The sequence below is a fragment of the Bos grunniens genome, chromosome 14, assembly GCF_055505025.1.
Source record: "Bos grunniens cultivar Pamir isolate PY7600 chromosome 14, Bosgru_T2T1.0, whole genome shotgun sequence".
NCBI classification, from domain to species: Eukaryota; Metazoa; Chordata; class Mammalia; order Artiodactyla; family Bovidae; genus Bos; species Bos grunniens.
This window is the reverse complement of record NC_141178.1, coordinates 31,898,070-31,923,822: the sequence shown is the minus strand read 5'-3', so window position 1 is coordinate 31,923,822 and position 25,753 is coordinate 31,898,070. Positions and strand designations below refer to the sequence as shown.

The 25,753-nt window shown below is 36.0% G+C and overlaps 1 long non-coding RNA gene and 1 pseudogene across 1 annotated transcript in view; one reads left to right on the top strand and one right to left on the bottom strand.

The window, feature by feature from the left end:
• LOC147359247 (uncharacterized) overlaps window positions 1-25,753 on the bottom strand; it is a 157,164-nt gene that overhangs the window by 59,367 nt on the left and 72,044 nt on the right. The window lies entirely within an intron of this gene.
• On the top strand, window positions 1,855-1,953 carry LOC147359248 (U6 spliceosomal RNA; annotated as a pseudogene).

The window sequence follows — 25,753 nt, the reverse complement described above, 5'->3', positions numbered from 1 at the left end:
TATGGGGCCACACAGAGTTGGACGTGACTGAAGCTACTTAGCAGCAACAGCAGCATGATGAATTTATATCACTCATAAAATGCATTGTGTGTATACAGTTGACCCTTTAACAACATGAGTTTGAAATGCATAGGTCCACTTAAATTCAGATTTCTCTCAATAAATACTATGTTACTACAGGATCTATCATTGGTTGAATACATGGATGGGGAGCTGTGAATACAGAAGGCCAACTATAATTTATTCTGGGATTTTTTACTGCATAAGGGTTACCACCCCAATCTCTGTGTTCAAAGGTCAACTGTGGAGATATATATTTATATCCACACACAGATAATTAGATACATAAATATGGACATGTTTATTTGTGTGATAGCACCCATGTAATAACAAGCACACCTGGAGTCCAGCTCCTGGATTCTAAATGTTGTTCTCCATTTAGATGCATTTAGAATTTACCAAATACTCCTTGTGGATTCTAGAGTTGTAGCAGGAGAAATACTTTAAGGTATTTTAATAATGTAGCTTAAAAATACTCCATTATCATCAGAACAAGAGCATTTGTACATTAAACAAATGTTTTGCTACAATATAGGAAGATATCTCCTCAATATCAGTGAGTTAGACAAGAGGTTTTTTCTAATCACACTAAAGGAAGGAAAACACTTGATCATATCAAGTCAAAACCAACTAAGGAGCCCTCAACTCTGCAAGCCAAAGATTCCAAGACTGATATGTAATGTGTTTAAGTTATGCTTATATTTGCTCTTTTAATAATTTACATATTTTCTTATCTTACTCCTCTATAAAGCAATAATAGAGTTTTATTTTTGATTAGGACTCCCAAATACATTTTTTTCCTATATATTTATTTCTTGCAAAAATATTCATGAAATATGCATACTAACCAATATCTAGATTCTAAAAACTAAGAATAGTGAGATACAAACCACTCTTCACAGGTACAGTCCAGAAGTGGATATATGAAAAACACACAGATAGTTATAATACAGGATATAATCTATTAGTGTTGTAAAACAATACAAAAGCTGTGTTCTGGAAAATCGATGTAAGTTGATAAATAATTGCTGCTTTCAGAGAAAAGTGGCATTTGAAGAGGATCATGAAAGATAAGTTTTAAACAGGGTGTGATAATGCTAGGCTAAGGAAATCTAATATATCTAAATATTGTTTTAAAAGGTGAATGTTTCAGTGTGTTCTGAACTCAGTACAATCAGTTAGCTATGCCATATAAAGGCTGCAACATTCGTAAAAGTCACTGTGTTAAAACCACTGTTATTCATTCAGAGTAGATCTAGACTAGGAAAAGATAGGAGCAATGATTTCTGCCTCCAGAGTTTGTATCTTTCTCCTGCGCCCAAGAGCAAGCCTGGGCATGATATTCTTATAGTTGTGAAAGAGATGTTAGAGAGCAATTCTCAGCTTCTGTCATATCTGCCAAAATCCAATTAGCCAAAGCAAGTTACATAGCCAAATCCAAAATCAAAGAGTAGTGATTACTACTTAGTCTATGTAAGTAGTAGGCAGAGTAAATATTTAAAATATATATATATAGTACAAAAATCATGTCATTACTGGTTTTCTTTCAGTAAATATCCTCCCTGAAATTCTCCTGAAATTTTATGGCTTTTTCTTTTTTGAATATGCTTCTAAATTAAGAAACACATAATAAATTATATTTTTGTTCCAGTTACCAATTATCACAGTCCACTACCTTGATTTTTTCATATTTTTAAGAGTTTATTTGAGCAAAAATTCTACACCTTGACTTTTAATATATTACCTGCACATTAGAGTTTGTCTTATTTGTAGTAACTCAAGGTAGTATATCAAGTGCTCACTTCCACACCACATAGACTAAAATTAGAATACAAATTAGCATGGTCCCTGAACAAGGATAAAATGCAAATTCATGAAGCATGCTTTTTTTTTTTTCCCTGAAACAGAAAGTAAACTATAGATATCTCAGGCACAGTGTAATAAATATACACAGTAGTACATACTATAGTCAAACAATCTGATAAATATTGCTTCAGTGGTAATCATGGAGAAGGAAATGACAATCCACTCCAGTGTTCTTGCCTGGAGAATCCCATGGACAGAGGAGCCTGGTGGGCTGCTGTCTATGGGGTTGCGCAGAGGCGGGACACAACTGAAGCGACTTAGCAGCAGCAGCAATGGAAATCATATTACAATATATAAATAAGTCTAAGTAGTATGTTATATACCTTCAATTTCCAAAATGTATCATGTCAAATATAACAATTTTTTTAAAGACAGGTAGTGGTTTTACATTCCATTGCAGTTTTTACTTATTTTGAAATGTCTCCTGTAGAACTGAAACTGAACAGTGACTAGTAGGAGAAACTGATTTAAATGATTCCTTTTAGTTAGAAAATATCTTGATAGCTGAACATGTTTCTAAATAACATTTGTACTCTCAGTTTTTAGAGAGTACTGTAACTTCAATTAAAAATATACCAGAAAAAGATTGCTTTTTGACATAATGGTAACCAGTTAGGCAGAATAATGTAGTTTAATCTTAGCATATCTAACACTTTGAAACATTTGACAAGGTGCATCTTCTAAGAACTTCTATATCCCAAAGCCAGTGTTTATGTGCAGGATTACAAATTTATGTCTGTTATTGATATTAAGAGAATCTTCATGTTCAATTGATAGTGACTTTTAGCTTTTCTAATATGAACATAATAGCCTGTATACTATCAGGTACTTTCCAGGGAGAATACTAGTAGGTTTATAAACATGGCATACTAAAATATATTGCACTGATGTGTGGGTTCATTTTCCCATTGTTGCCATCACTTGTTCCACGGAGAACTCAAATGCTCATGTAAGGTATTTAAACTTTTAAGATCTATAAGGCTGAGGTTACTCATACAAATCATAAGAAAAATAAGGTATCTGTCTCCCAATATATATAAATGATAGAAACCAATCTCTCTATACAAATTTATTATGTTTTCAAATAACTCCAGAATGTGTTTTTAAAGTTGACTTTATTTGCCACCCTTTTTTTTTATATGTGTGGCCAATAAAACAGACTGTAACTTACTATATTAAAGCAAGCAAGATATATATGTCTGTGTGTATATATATACACACACTGCAACAACAGCTGGTAAGAATCTGAGAACTTTGAAAGTACTCAGATCAGTTTACATTTGTATGTATAGTCTTTGGACTTAGTAAATATTAAGACTGTAGTAGATATATGTCAGTAATAGGTATTGTGAATGTGAGCATTTATCTCCTGTCTACATTTCAGGGGTGCTGGAAGTTTTTCTCATTTGATATGAGATTGTACTATATACATTTCAAAAGATCATATGAATATTTTTTGGCAAACTATAGAAAAATCACCTTAAAATAGGACTCTCCTTCACCATATATCTTTGCTCAGAATAAATGAAATCCACCAACAAAAATGAACAAGTCACAAATTAATTTTCATTTTACATGCAAATTTCATAAACTTTCCTATGACAATCATGCCTCATTCCTCATTCCATAAAGTCAGTAGCCCAGATAGAATGTCTGTGACAATGTATCTGTGCACTTCTGTGAATTCACAAAGAGCTTTTTAAATGATTTAGACCACTGGATGTTATGACCACACTTTAGAGTATAATAAATAAAATGTAGTACATAACACACTGTTTCTTGTTGAAAATGAAACATTTTTTTACTCCCTAAATTTAACCATTAAAAAGTCATACATGAAAATTTTGTTTACATTGTTTTCAGAAAAATATCTTAATTTTCATCTTTGGGATTGTTCTGAGTATCTCTCCTTTTACACTGGTTTTGTCTACTTTATTAATAATTTTGAGGGCATATATTTGTCTTAACCTATAATTGGAAGAAAAGCTATGACAAACCAAGATAGCATATTAAAAAGCAGAGACATTACTCTGCTAACAAGGGTCCATCTAGTTAAACCTATGGTTTTTCCAGTGGTCATGTATGGATGTGAGAGTTGGACTATAAACAAAGCTGAGCACCGAAGAATTGATGCTTTTGAACTGTGGTTGGAGAAGACTCTTGAGTGTCCCTTGGACTGCAAGGAGATCCAACCAGTCCATCCTAAAGGAAATCAGTCCTGAATATTCATTGGAAAGACTGATGCTGAAGCTGAAACTGCAATACTTTGGCCACCTGATGCAAAGAACTGACTCAGTGGAAAAGACCCTGATGCTGGGAAAGATTGAAGGCCGGAGGAGAAGGGGACGGCAGAGGATGAGATGCTTGGATGGCATCACTGACTCAATAGACATAAGTTTGCGTAAGCTCTGGGAGCTGGTGATGGACAGGGAGTCCTTGTGTGCTGCAGTCCATGGGGTCGCAAAGAATAGGACACGACTGAGTGACTGAACTGAACCACTAACTTATCTCTGAAGTGTTTTTAGTCCATCAGTATAAATTTCAATCAGAATAAGGCAGTTATCTTTCCTTTCTTTCCCTTTTAAAGAATAAAAAAGCTGAAAAACCTTACCATGGAGTTCCTGTTCCATAAATAAAAAAGGCCAAGCTATGTGTTCAAGCTAAGGATATATATGCTGATGAACAAACATCTGTCAATAGATTTCCCAAAGCCCTGAAAGTTAATCATTTTTTTCTACTTTCGATTTAGTCTCTCGCTTTAATAAAAATAAACCTTTTATTTCAAGCTAAATATTTAAAACATATTTTGAAATAAAACAGCTTATTTGTTAAAAAAAAAAAAAAAAGAAAGAGAGAAAGAAAAAAGAAAAGAAAATCACACCGGGTAAATGAGCAGCATATAAGGTAAAAACATTAGATTTTTGAGCCATAAAAGTACTTTATCTAAAAATAGCTGTTATGGAAATTTCCAGTACCCAGGCTAAGCAAAATACATATATTCTTCTTTTCACCTAAACTTTATTTTCCTTGTTACCGAACTTTATCCTCAGTATGTACTCAAATTAGCTCTAATATCATTGCTCTGATTCCTGACTGTAAATAAAATTAAGTGCTGTATAACCAGATTTAAGATAAAAATTTTTCTTGCCAATTCTTCAACAATAGTAACTAGTATATTAACTCTTATGAGTATGGAATTTGTTGTATTTCATCAAAAGTGTAGCCTGTCTTATGGATATGTCCTTTTTGCTCTTTTGTGTAATTCTAACTTTTAGAAGAACATCTGGGTTTTCTCCTCAACCCTAATCTCAAATTCTCTTAAAAGCTTTAAGGATGGATGAATGCTGTCATGGTTACTTACATCCTGAAGCGGTGACAGTGGAGGGAGAGCTGACCTGACTTCCTCTTCATTGCAATAACCACATAACAAACACTGCTGAATTTCCCATAGCGTGCAAGGGAAATCAAAGTGAAATATTTCTTCTTAATTCATTTATGTCCCACAGAGTTGGAAATCTAATGTCACTTTAGTTTACGAAATGCCTTTGTTGTGTGTGAGTCAATAGTTCCATAGTTAATAGCACTCACATTCAGTAGGCTCTAGCTTCTCATGTGTGTCCCTGGTAAGGATCCTTTGAGAACAAAGAACCAAAGAATTTTCTCTCTTTACAGAATTTAGGCCTAATTTATACCAGCACTGCACCTGAACTTTGAGGTTTCTGTTGTAAGAGGATGAAGCAATCTTTTTTTGCATGTGATTAAAGGAAAAATCGTCTCCACATATCTCTCAAATCTCCTTTCCCATTGTGCCTCTCAGACATTTTTTGTTGTTACTGTTGTTAAGGCAAAATAAAAGTATTACGTATTAAGCCATAATATGGTTTTTCCAGTGGTCATGTATGGATGTGAGTGTTGGACTGTGAAGAAAGCTGAGCGCCAAAGAATTGATGCCTTTGAACTCTGGTGTTGGAGAAGACTCTTGAGAGTCCCTTGGACTACAAGGAGATCCAACAAGTCCATTCTGAAGGAGATCAGCCCTGGGATTTCTTTGGAAGGAATGATGCTAAAGCTGAAACTCCAGTACTTTGGCCACCTCATGCGAAGAGTTGACTCATTGGAAAAGACTCTGATGCTGGAAGGGATTGGGGGCAGGAGGAGAAGGGGACCACAGAAGATGAGATGGCTGGATGGCATCACCGACTCAATGGACATGAGTCTGAGTGAACTCCGGGAGTTGGTGATGGACAGGGAGGCCTGGTGTGCTGCGATTCATGGGGTTGCAAAGAGTCGGACATGACTGAGCGACTGAACTGAACTGAACTGAATCATGGAATACACGAAAAGTCATTTTTTCAATTAATATCACGTTATTCAATTCGCATCCACCTTGAACTGATACACGTAAGCACTTAATCTAACTTATGGAATTACTTCAGTGAGCAAGACAAACCTAGTCTTTGCTCTCATGAGGTTAGGTCCACTAAAAGAGATAAAGAAAAAGCAATTCAATTAACAAAATATAGTTATAAATATATAATTGAATATATAGAGAAATCAACAAGGTGAATGAGAAGGATATGGTTAATGAGAAAGGCAAATGGACAAGCATCACAGAGAAAAGAAAAAATATATTAAAATTTCTTGATGTGTGACAGAGCTTGGAAAATTTTGGGACTAGAAAGAGGGCTATTTGGTGGAAGGTCAAATTATTCTCAAATTGGAGAGAGTCTCTAATGCATTACAGGTTAACCTACATGAGTATTCATATCTAAAGCAGGCCTTTTGTGAACAAAATACACCATCATCCCTCTGATTCTGAGGGGGAGATTGGTTCCAAGACTCCTCAAGGATATAAATATGCACTTAGGCTCAAGTCCCTTATATAAAGTGGACTAATACAGTTGGCCATCTGTATCCATGGATCAATCTGTGGTTCAATAAATCTGTGGTGGCAGAGATCCATGGAAACAGAGGGCCAACAGTAATTAGTTCTTCTTTTTAAAGTCAGTTTGCCAAAATGTATCTTTTAATTATATTTGCACCATTCACATTTAAAGTGATATTAATATGTTGATGTCTACTATGTTTGCCACTATTTCTGCCTTCTTTTGGTATAAAATGAGCATTTTAAATGATTCCTTCATATGCCCTTTTGGAAAACCAATTCATTATTAATTTTTTTAATACATGCCATAGAGTTCACTATGTAACTACTCTAAATCAAGCTACAAATAACACTGTCACTTCACCTGAATTGAAGGAACTTAATAATAAATAACAAATTCTTCTTGTCCATGTATTGACATTGCTGTCATTCAATTCACTTGAACAAATGCTATTACAATCCAATGCATTTTTACAATTATTTCTTTAGCTAAGCAGTTATCTTTTAAATCAATTAAGAAAATAAAGGATCTTATTTTACCTGGATTTATTTCTTCTCTGGCCTTCTTTCTTTATACAGATCCAAGTATCTAATCTACAACATGTTTTTCTGCATAAAATACATAAGCTCTTGACTTCACAGAACTGAAAGCTTAATCATGTATTTATAATTAATGAGATTATAAAAAACATATATGATATTATGAAATTATTGACTTGCCTAATTCTATACATTATGCATATTTGATTTGTGAGCACAAGTATATCATAATCAATATCACTTTATATGCATATTCAATAAATCTTTTTAATTTTATTTAAATGGTGTAGTTTTTATAGAAGGCTTCCCTGGTGGCTCAGATGGTTAAGAATCTGCCTGCAATGCAGGAGACTTATGAGATGGGGGTTCAATCCCTGGGTTGATCCCAGGGAAGATCCCCTGGGGAAGGAAACGGCAACCCACTCCAGTATTTTTGCCTGGAGAATTTATGGACAGGGAGCATTTTCTGAGCTTTTCAGTTCAACAACAAATCCGCATCTGCCTCAGTCTCTTGCCTTTAGTACCTATGTGCTATTCCCTTACCTGTAAATTCCTTTCATCATCATATTCACCACTTGCAAGAAAATTAATATAACTCAAGTGAAAGTGCCAAATTGGCAGAGGAATGTCCATCAAAGCTGTTCATCTACTTTTTAAATTAATTTTCACATCAATTTAATAGGTCCTTAAGCTTCTGCCGTCTGCAATATAATACTTTCTCTAGTTTTAGATGATGAGGTATATATTTTTATTTTATTACATTTTGACCTGCAGGCCTACTTCCAGCACAGAAAGAGCAAATAACCTCTGAGATAGGTCTGGTACTTAATGACTTTGGCAAAATCAGAAACCACTTGGAACAGCAGATGGACAGATTCGCTACTAAGTACTCAGGTACCATTCATGGAAAATAAAAATAGGCCTTGTTATATTACGCTTACAAAATTTTTGGCCTTCAGAAGGATTGTTTTCCTTCCAACGTTTTTTGAATATAAACAGAGAGATTCAGAAAATGAATGTTAGCAAAACAGTGAAAAAAGTCCCTTCATAGGAAATAGCTTGTCCTAAAAGAAAGAACCACATCAAACTCACCAAAAGACCAAACCCCACGTTCCCATTTGCTCCTGTAATTTCATCTGCAAAAGGCAGACATGTGGGGATTTTGAGGTGATGGTGAGGAAAACAGATTTATGAGGCCAAGTCTTTTCAACAACTTGATCAAATGCTGTATTCAGACATGAAGAATTATATTAAATTCTTACTAGAAAAATCACAGTATACTTAATAAAGAGAGAATTAAAACAATCAAGTAGGATTCTAGATATATTTAATCAGGGTAACATAATCCATACTTATTAACTGGGAGACATTATGGATGAAATAAAAAAGTACAGCCAAAAGTGATTGTATGCATGAATGGCCCAGCTGCCTGGGTTTAAAAGTCACAAATTCCCCATGACTCCAGCACATTCATTTTACATGAAAATAAACTTTTATGAACCTTTTATATATCTTCCAGAATTACAAGAAAATTTTTATTTTAATTACACTTAAAAAAAAAACACTTTCATTTTAAAAATACCACTTTACATTTTTATGTTCCCTGTCATCCCTTAGTTTCATGAAATTCTAACCATTTGTCTTAATCTCATAAATTATAATTCATAAGACTGAAAAACAGGAAATTGAAGGATAAGTGAAATCAGTCTCTTTTAGTTTCTAAGGGTTTATTTCCTAAATATAAAATATTTAATTGGTCACAAGGCTAGAGGGTTTTAATTCAGAATTTATAAAGGAAAAGGAAAGAAAAATAGATATTACTTAGGATTGAATAATTAAATTTCTGGGTGAAACCTACTGGGAATAAAGGTTCCAAATTCCTGAATTCATATTTGAAGACACCAAGAACTAAAAAAAAGGAAATAATTTGCTTTGTTGTCACAATCAATAACTTATGACTTATAACAAATTCCCATGTGCTAATTCCCAATTCAGTGTTCCTATTGTTATAAAACTGTAGTGCATTTTTTACCCTCTTGGGCTTTTCTTTTCTTCTTTCTGCCTTTAATTACCTACTCGTCAACTGAGGTACAAGTCATTAAACACAATGTATTGACCACTATTTTCCCTGATTATTTTGCATGCATGTATCTAAAATCATCTACCTGAAAATTATGAACTGTAACATTTTGTCCACATCATGAAATGGAACTTGTTAAAGTTTTCCAATTTTTTCCCCTAAAATCCTACTCTCCCCCATATAAGAAATGATTTATTTAGCTCACTGAACCAGCAACTTTTCATAAGTTACACTTCTACTGTCTGCATTCTGTTAAGATTTCTCAGAGTTCCCTAAATTTGTGTACTGGAACATTCTACACAGGCTAGAGCATACTTATGATGGGAAGCTGGGATGGAGATCTTGGGAGGCACTGAATTGTTCTGAAATTAAATTAGGTAATCTCTTGGAAATTGAGTCCATGATATAAGAAAAATGGTTTTGAAATGTCACTGCCCTCCAAGTACTCACTATGCCAAAATCTAGCTTGGTGATGCTTTTAGCATGCAAGTAATAAACTTCTTGAAAATAAAGTTTTCATTTTAAAATGCTGACATTTTCATTATTTAAAAAAAAATTCTCAAGCATCTGAATAGAGACAAGGGGTGTGTGTGTGTGTGTGTGTGTGTGTGTATTTCCTTTTATTTTTCCAAAAGTAGGAAACTTGAATGATTATTTTCATATGATACAGTAAATTTGACACTCATTAAAAGATGCTATTAGATACAAAAAAGAAAATAAAGGTATTAAGAGCACACTTATATGCATTAAATTTCAACAATGATAATTGCTGGAACTGTATCTTTTTATTTAGCCTTTGGGCTACCTGTCACCCCCACACACAAATTCCAGATGTCTTGCCTTTTACAAAGAAATGAAGCTAGCTAGATTTGTGTGTACCATCCAAACGGCTTCCTATATCTAATTGGTTTGCCCAGAAAAAGTGGCAAGAGTTTTAAATGACAGAATTGCTGCATAGATACCAGCACAAAGCAATGAATTATTTTTAGATCCCTTCCTCTATTCTCTATTATATCAAGTCCATCCATAATAGTAAAGTCTCACAAAGTGAGATGTCCGTTATTGCAAATTTCAAATTGCACGCTACCGGAGTTTCTGTTTCCTAAAGTACTATGTAATCTAGCCTAGGCAATCGTTAATGTTTTCCCAGCCCATTTTGCTTTTCAATCTGGCCTGTTACCAAGTAAGAGAGCGAAGCACAATTGAAGCATGACTACCTGTTTTACTGATCAAACTGTCCCTTGAATTTTCCTGCAGCAGCCAGCTTAAATCAGTGGCTTAAAAACTCTGGCATGTAAACAACAGATCACTGTCCAGTGGAAGAGAGATTGTTACTGCAGAGGAGGAAAGAGGCTGAAAGGTTTTGAGAAAACATTTGATTCAGCAAAGGAACTGAACCTGAAAATAGCTAAGGGATCATAGGCTTGCTGCGTATTTGAATACCATAGCAAGCGTACTGGAAGAGCACCAACAGTGGATAAGAATGATAATCTTCATTTCTTCTTTATCATCCATTGGTAGAAACTCTGTTTGGCTGACAGGGTCAAAGGATAGATGCAGAAAGTCACTTAGTGAGATATAAAATCAAAAACATAGTGAGTTGTAATAAGTAGCTAAAATATGGGCATTTTTGCTGTAATATTAACTCTGACATACATAATTTTTATAATTTGGGGGAATTTGCTTTATATTCAGTATAAGACATAATACTTCAGATGATTATTGGATAACAGTATAATTACTATGAGAAACCACAATGCAATATTGTTTAACAAGTTCAGAACAGTATACAGCAAATAAAAACTAGAGAATGCAAACTAGATTCCATTGTTACCCATTTTTATTTTCAGTGATTCTTACAAAACTGTGTTTTCTTCTTTAACTTCTTTTTGTGAGAATTCAGGACTTTGTGTGCTTATGAGTGTCATTTTCATGTGTGTGCTTGCTGACGCTTTGCCAGTGTGCACAAGGATGAAACAGGATTGGCAGACAGGTACAGTAAAGAGATAAAAGCAAAGAGAAAAGAGATAAAATATTAGGAGAGTATGGCATACTTTATAACTGGCGAAATTTGAGCGGGGAAGAAAGAGTTCATGGAATACAGTCTTTACGCAAACACTTGACATTGAAGCCCTGACTTAATCTGTAGTTGAGAGTCCAAACAGGTTGAATATTTTTCAGTACACTTAACAGTCTCATTCAATAAAAATAGTGTTTAACCAATTATTGCTGCATTCAATCCTGAGAAATAGTTTTGTAAAATGTGTGGCTCCTACTACAACCCCAGAATTTTGCAAATAATCTTCATTCCTTAACACTCAAGTAAATGTTCTAATCCAGACTAAATGTTCTAGTCACTATTATTGTTTCTAGGTTCTGGCACAACTTGCCTATAATCTCGAGTAGCAGGTGCCCCACTCCACACCCACCCTCAGAACATCTAGTACTTTCCTGATTGTCAGCCCCTAAGAAGGACAATCTCCAGGGAATCCTGTCTTGGCATAAGGATCATACAGGTTCCATTCTTTTGTTTCCAATAAATGCTAGAACATAAGACAATTATGCTCTTTAAATTAGTTTGAGTATAAACTTCCAATTACTTTCTTCATCACCTAATTTCCTGAAAAATCTCTGGGTTGTAATCTCTAACAACCTGGCATTATATCACGTATACTTGGCTTCTACAGGAAACAACTAGTTTTGAAAGGGACATCCCACAACATTGCAAGACTAAATTCAGCACTTTTTAAACATGCTCTGACACTGAAGGTGTATCCATGTCAGGCAAATCTCTATTCTCATTATATTATTAATATTATGCAAATGCGAATGAAGGTATTTTCTACTAGTATACTTATTCTTAAATTAGGCTGTTCATCAAAATCACCAGAGCATTACATTTAAAAATATGGATCTTGATGAATAAGTGATCTGGAAGATAGAATAGTGGAAATCAACCAATCAGGACAGCAGACAGAAAAGCAAATTAAAAACAAATGAAAGCAATATTCAAGACATTTTGGATATTATAAAGCATCTCAATTGACACATAATAGTGATCTCAGAAGGAGAAGAAAGAGAAAAGGGGATAAAACAGGTATTTGAAGAACTTATGGCTGAAAATTTACCAAACCTAAAAATTCTCCTTTGACTGTGTGGATCACAATAAATTGTGGAAAATTCTGAAAGAGATGGGAATACCAGACCACATGACCTGCCTCTTGAGAAACTTGTATGCAGGTCAGGAAGCAACAGTTAGAACTGGACATGGAACAACAGACTGGTTACAAATAGGAAAAGGAGTATGTCAAGGCTGTATATTGTTACCCTGCTTATTTAACTTATATGCAGAGTACATCATGAGAAACGCTGGGCTGGAAGAAGCACAAGCTGGAATAAAGATGGCCAGGAGAAATATGAATAACCTCAGATATGCAGATGACACCACCCTCATGGTAGAAAGTGAAGAGGAACTAAAAAGCCTCTTGATGAAAGTGAAAGAGGAGAGTGAAAAAGTTCGCTTAAAGCTCAACATTTAGAAAACTAAGATCACAGCATCTGGTCTCATCACGTCATGGGAAATAGATGGGGAAACAGTGGAAACAGTGTCAGACTTGATTTTTGGGGGCTCCAAAATCACTGCGGATGGGGATTGCAGCCATGAAATTAAAAGACGCTTACTCCTTGGAAGGAAAGTTATGACCAACCTAGATAGCATATTGAAAAGCAGAGACATTACTTTGCCAACAAAGGTCCATCTAGTCAAGGCTATGGTTTTTCCAGTGGTCATGTATGGATGTGAGAGTTGGACTGTGAAGAAAGCTGAGCGCCAAAGAATTGATGCTTTTGAACTGTGGTGTTGGAGAAGACTCTTCAGAGTCCCTTGGACTGCAAGGAGATCCAACCAGACGATCTTAAAAGATATTAGTCCTGGGTGTTCTCGGAAGGACTGATGCTAAAGCTGAAACTCCAATACTTTGGCCACCTCATGCGAAGAGTTGACTCATTGGAAAAGACCCTGATGCTGGGAGGGATTGGGGGCAGGAGGAGAAGGGGACAACAGAGGATGACATGGCTGGATGGCATCACTGACTCAATGGACATGAGTTGGGTGAACTCCGGGAGTTGGTGATGGACAGGGAGGCCTAGTGTGCTGCGATTCATGGGGTCACAAAGAGTCAGACACAACTGAGTAACTGAACTGAACTGAAAAACTGGAAACAGATATCCAGGTACAGGAATCACAGAAGGCCCCAAACAAAATGAACTGAAACAGACCTATACCTAGACATATTATAATTAAAATGACAAAAGTTAAAGTTTCTAGAGGCAGCAACAGAAAAACAGAATTAATTACAAGAGAGCTTCTGTAAGTCTATAAGCTGATCTCAATATAAAAATAGAGATTGAAGGCCAGCAGGGAGTGGCAAGATATATTCAAAGTCCTGAATCTGCAACTTATATACTCTATCCAGCAAGATGATCATTTGGAACAGAAAGAGAAATAAAGAATTTCTCAGACAAGCAAAAAGTAAAAGAATATAGCAATACTGAATCTACCATAAAAAAAAATATTGAAGGGTCTTCTCTAAATAGAAACAAAGCAAGAATCTATAGAAAAATCACAACTGAAAAGAGAGTTAAATACACCAGGATACGATTTAAAAAGATATTTTTGTGAAAGTGATAACCATAATGAACAGCGAAAGGATAAAATTAAAGATGTAAAATTATTTAAAAAAAATTATACAGTGTGAGGGAGCAGAGTAAGAAATATCATATATTAACACATAAATAGAATCTAGAAAATGATACTGATGAAGAACAGTGGGGGAAGGAGAGGGTAGGATGAATATAGAAAGTAGTGCTGAAACATACGCATTACATTATGTAAAAGAGATAACTAATGGGGAGTTGCTGTATAACACAGGGAGCTCATTATGGTACTGTGTGACAATATAGAAGGGTGGCATGGGGTTGGGGTGGGGCGGGAGGTTCAAGAGGGAGCAAACATATGTATACTTATGGCTGATTCACATTGTTGTATGGCAGAACACAATATTGTAAAGCTTAAGCTCCAATTAAAAATACATTTTTTTTTAAAAAAGTAAAAAAAAGTATTTTGAGATTGTACAACTCTCCAGTCTAAAGCAAGTAGATATAATAATGGGATAATATACTTGAAAAACAAGGAAATCACAAATCAAAAGCATACCAAAGATTCACACAAAAAAAGAAAAAATGTATCATACAAAATAAAATCAAACTATAAAAGGAAAAAGAACAAAGAAAAAAATACAAAATCAACTGGAAAACACAGTTTAAAATGGCAATAAATTTATTTGTATCAAATTATCTTAAGGGTCAAAGGAGTAAATGCTCCAATCAAAAGACACAGAGTGGTAGATTGGTTAAATAAAACAAGAACTTACAATATGTTGCCTAGAAGAGATTCACCTTAGGGTGAAGGACATAGGAAAGTCCGTTCAGTTTAGTTCAGTGTTTGCAAACCCATGGACTTTAGCACCCCAGGCCTCCCTATCCATCACCAACTCTTGGAGGTGAAGGGATAGAAACAGATATTTCACACAAATGAATATGACAAGAAAGTGGGAGTAGCAATACTTACATTAGACAAAATGGGCTTTAAAACAAAGGCCATAAAGAAAGATAAGGTACACTATATAATGATAAAAGAATCAATGCAAAAAGAGCATATTATATTCATTAACACTTATGCATGTAATATATTAATAGGGGCACCTAAATATTGAGTTGGTTCCATAACATCTTATGGAAGAATCCAAATGAGCTTTTTGGCCAACCCAACACATAAACAAACACTAACAGACATAAAGGGAGAAATTGACACAAGAGTAGGAGACTTCAACACCCCAGTCACATCAAGGGACAGATCTTTCGGACAGATCCTAAATGATACAGTAGAACAGTTCAGTTCAGTCACTCAGTCATGTCTGATTCTTTGCAACCCCATGGACTGTAGCACACCAGGCCTCCCTGTCCATCACCAACTCTTGGAGTTTACTCAAACTCATGGCCATTGAGCCGGTGATGCCATCTAGCCATCTCATCCTCTGCCGTCCCCTTCTACTCCTGCCTTCAATTTTTCCCAGCATCAGGGTCTTTTCAAATGAGTCAGTTCTCCCCATCAGGTGGCTAAAGTATTGGAGTTTCAGCTTCAGCATCAGTCCTTCCAATGAATATTCAGGGCTAATTTCCTTTAGGGTGGACTGGTTAGATCTCCTTGCAGTCCAAGGGACTCTCAAGAGTCTTCTCCAACACCACAGTTGAAAGGCATCAATTCCTCGGTGCTCAGCCCTTTTTATTGTTCAGCTCTTACATCCGTACATGACTACTGAGCCAACTGGGAAGCCCCGTATTTTTCATAGTTATAATTTTGACTTTGATTTATAAATCCCTCCAGAATCTCAAAATCAGCCCATCATATCCTCCTACAAACTGTTCTTACTCTATTACTGTTTTGATTTTACTATTCTCTTCTATTCAAATTTCAAGCTTCTTGAAATTTGAAATTAATGTTATCCATTGATTACTCCTATTTCTAAACCTCTATATCTAATCAGATGTAAACTCATAACAATCATATATTTTAAAATTTCTTTTGCATCCATCATTTGTGTTAACATTGTCCAACTGTACTATCTTTCATCAGTGACCAAATTTTAATCTTGAAACTCATATCAGTTTCTTCTCTTTTCTTTCTGCAATGTCCCTGGAGATGGACCAGTGCAATCTGCCTTCAGCAGAAACTGTGTGAAACATAGCTGAATGATGAACATCAGCTGCCTTACATTTAGGTTCATTTGAACATTCACAATGTGACGACACTTCTCTGGGACCACACCCAACCAAAGGTTGAACCGTTTCTACCAAATTAAAGATGCCTCTAATGAGCAATCTATCTTTACTTCAGCTATTTGCCTAGATAAGATTTCCTCAGAACTGCACTCAATTCTCGGTCTCTTGGTAGCAATCCCCCTTCCTTTCCTCTCTTCTTACAAGTATCAGAAATGCATTCTTGACCAAAGGTTCTCTTGGCCTGCTCTGGTTCTCTTTCCCGTGTCAGTGGTCTGTAGTCAAAAACCACTGAGAACATATCTGCAGTTGAAAATTCACCTTTTTACTCCTTCCAGGAAGAAAAAAATCCATACCATGGGAAACTGATGCATGTCTCAATTATGAGGCATTAGAAAGAACTTGTAGGATCTGAACTTGTGTTAGATGATTCAAGGGAGGACATAAGAATGGCTTATATCTTTATTGAATGTTGTCAGGGAGAGGAGTGACTATATGATTGTATTTTTAATAAATTTTATCTACAGGGAGGGCAGATTAGAGAAAGATAAAGCTATAACTTGTTTTGAAGCAATAATTACTCAGATTAACTGAAATAGAAGCATTGTAAAGAAAAAAAAAAAAAAACACCTGTTCTTCTAGATTCTTATCACAGCAATTCTGGCACCAGATGTGTGGGTATTTTACCCATGACATCTAATTCACTAACACTCTTGACACCAACTGGGTGTCCTACAATTTAACTTAATTGTGACATGGTCTACCCAGAGTTATTGCTAACTCCACAGGATAAAGGCTCAGTCCCACAAGACTGCCCTATCCCACATCAGATACCATTACAAGTCCAAGTGGTCAACTGTGCTTCCAAAACCAACTGGCTATACGTGATATCTACAACCTTCTCCTCAGGTCAAGGATTTGCCAGAACAGCTCACAAAACTTAGCAAAAATAATTAACTTACTAGAATTTCTGGCTTATTATAAAGTGATGCAACTCAGGATCAGTCCTGTGGAAGAGATGCATAGGGCAAAGTACAGCAAAATGTCACAGAATTTCCATATCCTCTCTAGGTGTACCACCTTTCCAGAATCTTCATGGGCTTGCTAATGTAGAAGTTCTCCCAATTCTCTTCAGGGTAATGGAAGCTTAATTAAATATCATGGTTGACTCAGTTATTGGCTATTGATGATAAAGTCAACCTGGGGGTGGGGGACTGATGGTTGTAAGTTTCCCACCCTCTAATCATGTGGTTAGTTCCGTGGCACCCCTATCCTTAGGCCACCCAGGAAACCATTGGCAGCATCCACCTCATTAGCATACAGAGAGACACTTATCATTTCAGAGACCCTCAGGGTTTTAGAAGGAGCACATCAGGAAATAGGGTGGAGGGACCAAATGTTATCAGGAATTAGAACCAGACACAAACATATACCTATTTTTTTTTCAATTCTTTTTTTTTTTAATTTTATTTTATTTTTAAACTTTACATAATTGTATTAGTTTTGCCAAATATAAGACACAGGGATGTTTGGTACTTTTTGACCTTGACAATTTTTGTGACTTTTATGTGTAGGTCTATGGAAATTTATGAAATACACACTGTTTCTCCAAAAATTGTAGGTTGAAGCCTAAACCCAATCTTACTGTATTTAGAGATAGGGCCATTAGGGAGGTAATTAGGGCTAAAGAGGGTCATAAGGCTTGGGCTCTCAGCCTCACCAGCAACCAAATCTGTCAGCATCTCTACCTTGGACTTCCAGCCTCTACAGCTGTGAGAAATTTCCTGTGGTTAAAGCTGCCCAGTCTCTGGTATTTCGTCATAAAAGCCCAAGCAGACAAATGCATGGAGGCGTCTTGTTTTATGTTAACTGATCATAGTCCCAGAATAGACTTGACTGATACTAATGTTCTCTGAAAATGTTCCTTTCAGGAAGGGAACACCTAATCTTACTTGTGTCTCCCAGGCCAGTTTACAGCAAAATGAAGGTCTGACTGATACTATGAGCCAAGCTCCAGGATATTAGCATAGGCTGCTTTCCTCTTTTTCATCTTTCATCTGTCAAAGGTTTTTTGTTTTTTTTTTTTTTTTAATAGTGTATATCTAATCTTCTCTTGGAGTGTGCTTCTCAGAGGATCTGGACTAATACAGGTGATCGTGGGAGTGGTCTAAGAAAACTAGGTTTTCTAAGATGAAGTTCAAAAACTCTCCCTGGAAAGGAAGACTCCAATCTGAGTGGAACCTGGAATATTGTGCATAAGGCTGCAGGTCTATTTCTGGAAGATTTTATCAGTGGTAAACTGGGAAATAGCTAAGTGGTAAGAGTTGACTTGACTGGTTGGTGAGATAATGTAGGCATTTGAAAGTTATAGGGGAAATAATACCAAGGGCAGTAAGAGTGCCTGTTTACTAAGTACAAATGCACTAAGTTACATCAATGTCCTGCAGTGGGATGATTAACAAGAAACCAGAGGCAATTAACACACAGTTAGAGATCAGAGTAAAAACTTAGGATCCTATTTAGTAGCATATAAAAATGGCCCCCTTTTCTCCTCCAGTGGAAGAGACTCAGAAGAGTATGAAGCTCAGGATCTAATGAGAGCCATGGCCATAGAGCTCTAGAAATGTTTAAATGTTGCCAATGCTGGTTGTATGCTAAAGTAAGGCATGATTTATAAAACCCGATGCCCTTAAAGTTTTTGCTCTGCAGATCACTCAGGGATTGAAGATGTGACCCATCTCTGTAGAGTATGATGTAGGATCCTCCCACCCATCCACCCCCATTCATGCACAGACGATGCTTGAGGATTTTCCTGTCCAAGAAGTAATTCTCCCAAGACCTACTTTCCTAAGTACCAGGCCCCAAACAACTGTTATATTGTAACATAAACAAGCTGGGTGTTGAACTTGATAAGAATGAAAACAAGTGCACCCAAAGGAACTGCCAGATCTCACCAGGTAATGTCCCTGAGATTCTACTGGAGCAGTAAAGGGCACTGAAGTACAAGAATGAATGTGTGTATGTACTCAGTTGCTTCAGTTGTGTCCAACTCTTTGCAATCACATGAACTGTAGCCCACCATGCTCCTCTGTCCATGGAATTTTTCAGGCAAGAATATTAGAGTGGGTTGCCATTTCCTCCTGTTAGGTAGTTAGAATAGTAAAAAGGAGTCCAGAATGGTGGTGTCTAAAAGTTTGTTTGCCCCCAAAGAGAGTTTTAAAGCATCTTCTATCAGGATTGCAATAGCTGCAAGATTTCAAAGGCAGTGAGGCCAGCCTCAGGTGGTTGGGTCAAGGCTCTTGGATAAGTAAGCTACAGGCTGGGGCTCAGGTCCCAACCTTTGAATGTTAACCACTGGACCACTAAGGAAGTCCCTATCTCACAATTTCTGAAGGCTGGAAGTCTCGCTAGGCTAAATCAAGTTATCAGCCTGGGTTGCAATTATCATCTAGACTTGTGATCAATTTCTAAATTCACTGATTATTGCTAGAGTTAACTTCTCTCTCATACTTTGCACATTGACCCTCCATCTTCAAACTAACAATGGGTGCTCAAATCAAATAGACCCAATGCATATTTAATAACTCTAATAATAATGCATTATCAGATAAACTATAAAAGGGACATTTATTAATGTTTTATCAATTTCGTGAGTTTTCACAACAAATTAATCTATTTGCAGCCAACATGTCTAGTAATGGAAACAAAAATAGACAAATAGAGCCTAATTAAACTTAAAAGCTTTGCATAGCAAAGGAAGTCATAAAGAAAACACAAAGATAACCTACAGAATGGGAGAAAACACTTGCAAATGATGTGGCTAACAAGGGTTTATCTCCAAATTTGAGCTCTATGAGCTGTTTGTATGTATCAAAAATATAGACAACTCAATCAGAAAATGGGCAGATCTAAAAAAGACATTTAGACATTTCTTCAAAGAAAACATAGATGACCAAAATTTGTATTAAAAATATGCTCAACACTGCTAATTATTAAAGAAATGAAAATCAAAACTACCTGGAGATATCTCTCACACCTGTCAGAAGGGTCAACATCAAAAAGTCCATAAATAAATGGGGAAAGGGTGTGAAGAAAAAGAACCCTCATACAATGATGGAGGGAATGTAAACTGGTGCAGCCATTAAGGAGAGCACTACAGAAGTCCTTTAAAAAACTAAAATTAGAGCTATCATATGATCCTGAAATCATACTCCTGGGCATGTATCTCTTCAAATTATATATCCAGAGAAAATCATACTTTGAAAAGATACATGCACCCCAATGTTCATTGCAGCAGTGCTTACAATAACCAAGACATGGAGGCAAAAACTCAAATGTCCATTGACAGAGGAACGGATAAAGAATATGTGGTACACACACACAATGTAATACTACTCAGCCATGAAATAATGCCATTTGCAGCAATACTGATGGACTTAAAGAATTTTATAAGAAGCAAACCAAAGACAAATGTGATATCATATCACTTATACCTAGAATCTTAAAAAAAGATACAAGTGAATTTATTTAAAAAATAGAAATAGATTTACAGACTTAGAAAACAGTTACCAAAGATAGGGCTAGAGGGAGAAATAAATGATGAGTTTGGATAAAACCATACGTATTACTATATATAAAATAGATAACACAAGAGGATCTACTGTATAGCATATAAAGATACTTAATATAAATATATTAAGATATTTAATATATTGCAACAACTTACAATGAAAGAGAATGTAAAAAATATATGTATTGTGTATATATATAAAACTGAATATATATGTATATAAAAGTGAATCACTTTGCTGTATAACAAACTAACACAATATTGTAAATCAACTGTATTTCAATAAAATTAAAAAGAAAACATTTAATACAACAGATATTTATTGAGTGCCTACTATTGAGTGCTAATCATGCTCTGAGGAATCTAGGATATATCAATAAATCTAATGACAAAATTCTCTGCTTCTACAGAGCTCACAGTCTTCCATTTTATTTGCTAGGTTATGCTATTACCTTTTCAACTTAAACTCTAAAAATTATACTTATTCAGTGCTTTTTCTTTGATCTCTTACTCTTTCTTTATTAATTATCTTGGTTGATACTATTCACTCTCATGGTTTTATATATCATCCATTCAAAATTATATCTCCATTTGATCTCCCCACAAAACACTGGACTCACTTATCCAACCCTTAACTTGACTTCTACAACTGAATAACTAATAAGCACCTCAAGTATCTAAAACTGGTATGATCATGGGTTCAGTTGAACCAAAACAATTACACTTAGTCTTATTGTTTCTGTATAACTGCCAATATATTTCCACTCAATCTCAAAAGGGATCTTGATACAGACCTTGATACAGATGTACTATTCAAACAGCCCTCTTGATTCCAAGTTCCAATTTCATTTTAGTCACCATGATAATGGCAAATAAATTTACCTAAGCATTCATTCCAAAATAATGTGTTGTTCTTGACTACTCTTGCTTCCTTATACTCTCTCTGCCAGAAACTTCTATCACTTCTGAATTCAAACATACCAAATCTAAACAATATATTAAATGGAACCATTATTTCAGGTTTATAATAAATTTCCTTAAAAGGTACTCCTTCCACATAGCATCCAGAGTGAAGTTTAGTTCAGTTCAGTCACTCAGATGTATCAGAGTTTGTGACCCCAAGGACGGCAGCACACCAGGCTTCCCTGTCTATCACCAACTCACAGTGCTTGCACAAACTCATGTCCATCGAGTTGGTCATAGCATCCAACAGTCTCATCCTCTGTCATCCCCTTTACCTCCTGCCTTCAATCTTTCCCATCATCAGGGTCTTTTCCAATCTTTCCCATCAAGGGGCCAGAGTATTGGAGTTTCAGCTTCAGTATCAGTCCTCCCAATGAACATTCAGGACTGATTTCCTTTAGGATGGACTAGTTGGATCTCCTTGCAGTCCAAGGGACTCTCAAGAGTCTTCTCCAACACCACAGTTCTAAAGCATCAATTCTTTGGTGCTCAGCTTTCTTTATAATTCAACTCTCACATCCATACATGACTACTGGAAAAACCATAGCTTTGACTAAACGGGCCTTTTTTGGCAAAGTAATGTCTCTGCTTTTTAGCATGCTGTCTAGGTTGGTCATAACTTTTCTTGCAAGGAGCAAGCATCTTAATTTCATGGCTGCAATCACAATCTGCAGTGACTTTGGAGCCCCCCAAAATAAAGTCTGTCACTGTTTCCATTGTTGCCCCATCTATTTGCCATGAAGTGATGGGACTGGATGCCATCACCTTAGTTGTCTGAATGTTGAGTTTTAAGCCACATTTTTACTCTCCTCTTTCACTTTCATCAGGAGATTCTTTAGTTCTTCTTCACTTTCTGCCATAAGTGTGGAGTCATCTGCATATCTGATATTATTGATATTTCTATTGATATTGATATTATTGATATCTGATGATATTATTGATATTTCTATTGATATTGATATTATTGATATTTCTCTCAGCTATCTTGATTCCAGCTTGTCCTTCATCCAGCCCAGCATTTCTCATGATGTCCTCTGCATATAATTTAAATAAGCAGGGTGACAATATACAGCCTTGACATATTCCTTTCCCAGTTTGGAACCAGTCTGTTGTTCCATGTCCAGTTCTAACTGTTGCTTCTTGACAAGCATACAGATTTCTCAGGAGGCAGGTCAGGTGGTCTGGTATTCCCATCTCTTGAAGAATTTTCTACAGTTTGTGGTTATCCACACAGTCAAAGGCTTTGGCGTAGTGAATAAAGCAGAAGCAGATGTTTTTTTCTGAAACTCTCTTGCTTTTTGATGATCCATCAGATGCTGGCAATTGGATCTCTGGTTCCTCTGCCTTTTCTAAATTCAGCTTGAACGTCTGGAAGTTCATGGTTTATGTACTGTTGAAGCCTGGCTTGGAGAATTTTGAGCAATTACTTTGCTGGCATGTGAGATGAGTGCAATTGTGTGGTAGTTTGAACATCTTTTGGCATTGCCTTTCTTTGGGATTGGAATGAAAACTGACCTTTTCCAGTCCTGTGCCCACTGCTGAGTTTAGTGTAGTTACTAAAATCTAAATTGAATCCTGTCATTCTATTACTCAAACTCTTAAATAGTTTCTCATGAATCTCAACATGAGGTCCTAAGTAAAACTAATAAGTATTCTACATAATTTTCCCAAACCAACCTTCCTGAGTTAATCTCTTCCTACTATGTGCTTTATATACTATGCTTCTGTCAAACATAACATATGATGGCTCTTCAAATGTGTCATATTTTGTTGACTTAGAACTTTAAAATTATTGCCCTCACACCTGGAGAACTTTTTTCCAGGCCTTCTGATGCTAGCTTCCTAACTTTCATTCATATAAAAGAGTTCTCATAGTTGAGAGACAATATTTTCAAACAATCTCTCACATTTTTACATGCCTCTATATTCACAGCATATTTATTCATGTTTATTTATATTCTGGGATATTAAAGATAGAGATTGTCTCCCTCTATAAATGTATACACCAAGATTGTGCAGATGAAGATCTCAATTCTACATTGAGAAAACTTGCTCACACGCCAGGGTAATACTATATCTTTCTGGAGTGAAGATGAACAGGTTTTCTAGTGGTCACTTTTAAAGACTATATTGAACATTTCTTAGTGGTGACACAACATATACAACATCCATTCAGCCCCACTTCTGCATTACTCCCATGGGACTTGGAAGGGTAACCCAATGATGCCAACACGGAACTCACACTACCTGTGGTATTCTGTGAGTAATCTACTTGGATTAAATCATTGGTCTTTAGCTATTAACTCAAATTCCAGTCTTTCTTCCTTCCCTGGAAATCAGGGAGATGGGACTGAAAGTTCCTACCCTCTAATTGCATGGTTTGTTCTCCTGCCAAACAGCCCCCTCTTCGGATTGGGTCCAAATCACCTGACTGATATAAGACATGTTTTATGACTCTTAGAAAATGCCAATGGTTTAAGGAGCTATGTCCCAGAAAAGGGGACAAAGACCAAATACACATTTCTTATTATAAATCACATTTGTTTTTAGAGATTAAATTAAATTAAATTAAATTAAATTAAATTACTTGTTCAAATCCTTGTTTTCTATTAGTCAAAACAAGATCGTATTTCTTATTATATTTTATAAGGTCCTTCATGATTGTCCCATACCTACATCTAAAAACACATTTACCCACTTCCTCCCTTTTTCTTCCTCCTCTCCACCTTCCACTCAATCTTCAAATCAGGTTGGGAAACTGCTATTTGGTTGAAGGTCATTCATTGTACCACCTCTTACTGTTTCACATTCTGTACTGCTTCTCTTCTTCATGGAACACATTTCTACCCATATCCAGCAGGTGAAAACCTATTGATTTTTCAAAATTCAGTTAAACTGTCTCATCCTGTAAACCATCCTTATTTCAGAAGTACTGGCTACTACTTTTTGTGACAACTCTGCAAATAAAAGGCTTTTATTTTTCTGCATATAGCTTTGCTAGTATACTCATTTATAAGTCCAACTTTCTTTTCCCTTATACACCCCACACTCCTATCAAGCTCTTTAGTGGATACCATTTATTTAGTTCCTATCAAGTGCCAGATAGTGTACCTTTCATTCTAGACGTCTATGAAGTAGATGCTAATCCTATTTCAGGTTCATATGTTAAAATACTGCTCAAAGACAGAGTTGTTAAGAAGGAGAGGCAGACGTTAAGCAGCCTTTCAATTCCCAAGGCTCTAGTCTACATCACTGTATGAATTTCATAACACCCATTTGAATGAGGCAATATCATTTCCTTTACATAGGTGATAAATCTGAGCCTCAGAAATGTTACAATTTATTCACATTCAGAGATAAGGTCTTTTTTTTTTTTACCCTTAAATTGTAGGGCATCATATATAGTAACTAAAGAATGGAGAAGGCAATGGCACCCCACTCCAGTACTCTTGCCTGGAAAATCCCATGGGACGGAGGAGCCTGGTAGGCTGCAGTCTATGGGGTCGCTAAAAGTCAGACACAACTGAGCGACTTCACTTTCACTTTTCACTTTCATGCACTGGAAAAGGAAATGGCAACCCACTCCAGTGTTCTTGCCTGGAGAATCCCAGGGATGGGGGAGCCTGGTGGGCTGCTGTCTCTGGGGTGGCACAGAGTCGGACATGACTGAAGCGACTTAGCAGCAGCAGCAGCAGCAGCAGCAGATAAATGAATAGATAAATATCTATATGACCACATGAGTTTATACAGAAAACAAAATCAAAGGGACTGAGAAAGTTTAGGTAGTGAGAGTTTTAGGCCCAGTAAATGAGTGACAGAAGCAGTTTTATTGAATAAAAAACCTATTAGGTTCCATATGGCAGGTCTTGTTTTAATTATTCTAAGTGTGAGATGAATATGAGGCTTTTATTAAAGATTTTTAACAAGAAAATTGAGATAATTTCAACATAAA